Below are 4,142 nucleotides of genomic sequence, written 5' to 3'. Positions count from 1 at the left end.
GCCGGCCGCGCGCTGCGGGCGGGCGCGGAACCTCGGCCGCAGGGTCTGTCAGACGCGGCGGCCGCCCGCCGGCACCCGGCTCTCTTCCCGGCGGCTGGCGGGCGCCAGCGCTCCCGCCCCCGGGCGCCGACGGACGCGCCGGGGAGCCAATCAGCGGCCGGGACGGTACCTAGAGGGGCGTGGCGTGGAGGGGCGGGGCCGGGCCTCCGCCAGCCGTCTGGGTCTCCGGGGCCAGGCTTGCCGGGCTGCTCCCCGTCACCTCCCTGGCACTTTATATCGAAAATCCATTGATGGCGAAGCCAAGGAACCTGGGGGCGGGCGGATGGGGAGAGGGACCGACGCCTTTAACTCCCCAGGGCACGATTGCGGAACGATCCCCTGCCCTCCCCTGCCCCCCTCCCTCGTCAGCCCTCGCCCGCCCTCCCCTGCCCTCGCCAGCCCCCCCACGCCCTCCCCTGCCCTCCCCTGGCCCTCCCCTGCCCCCGCCTGCCCTCACCTGCCCTCCCCTGCCCCCGCCAGCCCTCCCCTGCCCCCGCCAGCCCTCCCCTGCCCTCCCCTACCCCCTACCCCTCCCCTACCCCCTACCCCTCCCCTACCCCCTACCCCTCCCCTACCCCCTACCCCTCCCCTACTCCCCTGCCCCTCCCCTACTCCCCTGCCCCTCCCCTGCCCTCGCCAGCGCGCTAGGCTTGGTCAGATGTAGCTGCAGTCCAGGGCCTGTTCCACTCGATTGGGAAGATTTTCTGATCTTTCTTTCCCTCCGGGTCAGCAGAACGGGGTTATGTTTACTTAGAATTCAGTTTACTTTAAGAGCGGGAATATGTACATTGTTGACAAAATTAGTCCTCTTATAAAGTGGTTTATCAAAAGGAAAAAATGTGGGCGTCGCTAACAGTAAAAGTAAACAGCTCAACAATAAAAAGGAGCTCACAGCAGGGTTCTCTCCCCATGATATCCCAGTCAGATGAGCCATTTTTTCAGAAGAAAAAGGAAGAAAATTAAAATCCTGGTGAAGACTTCCTCTTTCTCCAATATAAGCAATTCCAGGCAAAAACATTTGCATGGGAAATGTTTTGGCACCTTCTGAAAGAAAAGTTCCATAACTAAAGAAAAATGTGGAAAACAGCTTGAAATTTTATGTGGCTTCTGTAGCCTTCGGGCAATATTACAAGTAATTCTATCACTTTCTTCCCCTTTCTGAGTCTCAAAACAAAAGATTAAAAGATCACAGTTCTTTGACAACTCCAGCAAAATTCTGTATCAGAGCAAGGACAATTAACGTAATGCCCGGCATTTACTGACAGCTGATGTTAGGCCACGTGCCTTCTACGTGTATTATTTCATTTAATCCTCACATTTGCCCAGGAGGTAGGAACTGTTATTATCCTCAGTTTAAGATGAGGAAACTGAGGCTCAGTAAGTGCTAGCAGAGTTTGAATCTAGGTCTGACCTCTCAATCACCCCACCATTTTGCAACCCATGATTCACAGAAGATAATAAAAATGTTCCCAAACTCTGCTGCATGTTTAGAAAAAAATCCCCTTTATCCAAATCAGATTTTTAACATCCCTGGGTGGTTTTCTACAGCCATAAATCATCACTTGCGTGTATAGAGCCATATTACTCATACAAAAATTAATGACTTAAAATTGCTGCAACTAATTAAACCTAAACAAGGTTGCAAGTAGTTATGAATACAAATTGTCTATTCTAGAAACTGAAAATACCAGGACTAATATCTTGTGGTGTGATAAAATTTACTTAAGTCCCTTAACCACAAATTAGCCAATTTCCCTCCTCTCCTCCTACAAGATAACATTTATGAACATAGTGGTTTGCACTCAGCCTAAAATCCTTTCAATTAATTCACATTTAGGATTTCATGGCTGGCTATAATGTTCACTGTTACTCCAAAAGCTGAGTGAGAGGCCAAACATTAGAGCCAGACTGCCTGGCTTGCCTACATACCAGTCACATGGTCTTGTACAAGTTAATTAACCTTTTTTACCTCGGTTTTTTCATCTGTAAAATGGGTCTCATAAGAGTATCTACTTCATGGGGTTTATATGGAGATTAAATGACAATATATGTGTGAAACCCTTAGAATAATGCTTGGCACATAAGCATCGTATAAATATTAGTCCAGTAAAAGACATGAATACACAGAGATTTTGATTGGTTTTCTGGTCTACCCATGGGTGATTTACTACATGTCTTAATTACGAGGTTATTGATTTTTTTTTTTAATACCTAGATTGTGAGCTGTTTGAAGGCAAGAACTTTGACCTAGAATCACTAGTACCTAGCTCTGAGCTTGAATATTTATGCGTGGGGAACTTAAGAGTATGTTGTGAGGTCAGCTAAAGATCTTGCTCAAAAAAGATCTCTGAAGCAACAGTCTTAGCTGAAATGTTGACACAAATCATTGTGTTCACCAAGATATCCACCGTAGAAAAACTGAAACCAAAGACAGTGCCTATCCTCGTGCCCAGAAGCCACCTGATTATGACTCTGGAGAGTTCAGAACAGGTAGCCACGGGCAATGGCAATGAGAGTGTGATTCAGCCCAAAATCAGAAGAAAGGAAGAAAAAATCTTGGCCGATAGTTCCTAGCAAATATTTAATTAGAGTTTATGCTTTCGTGATGTTTTCTTGACCATTTGAACTCTGAAAATGGAATGTGAACATCCAGAACCATTCAAAACATTGCAAAATGTATTTTCCATTGCTATGTCAAACCCTTTATTTTACTTAAGGGTCACTCATATCCAGGTCAGCCTCAAGCTAGGACAGGTTGACAGTGGTTCTGAGGACAGTGGAACCCATTACATCTTTGTCTGGGCAATAATTGCAATCTTAATTTCTATCGAGAGCTTCCTCGATGGACTGACTTCCATCTAAATATACTCCTTTAGCAGGAAGTTTGCAAAGGGAGAAGCTGGGTGAGTTGATAGAATTTGTGTAGCAAGAATAGTGGCCAGCACATTGAAAATACTGATTCCATATTCACTGAATGAAACCATGAATGAATCAGGAAAAATTTCCAGCCTGTACTCACTTCAAACTGTCCTTATCCAAATTCATTGTCTTTTTCATGTAGGTGGTAAAATATACATAATTGACCATTTTAACCATGTTTAAGTGCACAGTTCAGTGGCATTAAGTATATTGACATTGTTGTACAACCATCACCTACCATTCCAGTTCCAGAATTCTTTTCATTTTCCCAAATAGAAACTTGATACCCATTAAACACTAACTCCACATTTCTGCATCTGTTTAACCCCTAAAAACCACCCTTCTACCTTCTGACTCTATGAGTTTGACTATTCTAGGTCCCACCTGTAAGTGGAATCATACAGTATTTGTCTTTTTGTGGCTGGCTTACTTCACTTAGCATAATGTCTTCAAGGTTCATCCTTGTAGCATGTATTGGAATTCCCTTCCTTTTTAAGGCTGAGTAATCTTCCTGATAGAGTTTTGATGTGTTGTCCCCGCCAAAACTCATGTGGAAATCTGATCCCCAATGTGACAGTGTTGGAAGCTGTTTAAGTCATGGGGGTGAATCCTTCATGAATGGATTAATGCTCTCTCTGCAGGGTGGGGGTCCTGAGTGAGTTCTCACTCTATTAGTTCCCATGAGAGCTGGTTGTTTAAAAGACCCTTGTACCTCTGCTCTGCTCTGCTCTCTCTGCTCAATGTGAGACCCCTGGGTCACTGTCACCACCACCAGATAGACTTTGGACTTCTCAGTCTCAGAAACTGTAAGCAATGAATTCGTTTTTCTTTACAAATCACCCAGTTCCGTGTATTCCATTATAGCAACACAAAACAGACTAATACAGAAAATTGTTACTGAGGAGTTGGGTGTTGCTATACAGATACTTGAAAATGTGAATGCAGCTTTGGAACTGGATGTTAGGCAAAGGTTGGAGGAGTTTGGAGGACTTAGAAGAAGAGAAAAAGATGAGGGAAAGTTTGGAACATTTTAGAGACTGGTTAAATGGTTGTGACCAGAATGCTGATAGAAATGTGGACAGTAAAGACCATGCGGATGATGAGGCCTCAAATAGAAATGAGAAACTTATTGGGAATTGGAAAAAGATAAAAATTGCTACAGCATAGCAAGGAATTTGGCTGCA

Source organism: Cynocephalus volans, chromosome 2 (assembly GCF_027409185.1).
Source record: "Cynocephalus volans isolate mCynVol1 chromosome 2, mCynVol1.pri, whole genome shotgun sequence".
Lineage (NCBI taxonomy): Eukaryota > Metazoa > Chordata > Mammalia > Dermoptera > Cynocephalidae > Cynocephalus > Cynocephalus volans.
Note: the sequence above shows the minus strand (reverse complement) of the source record.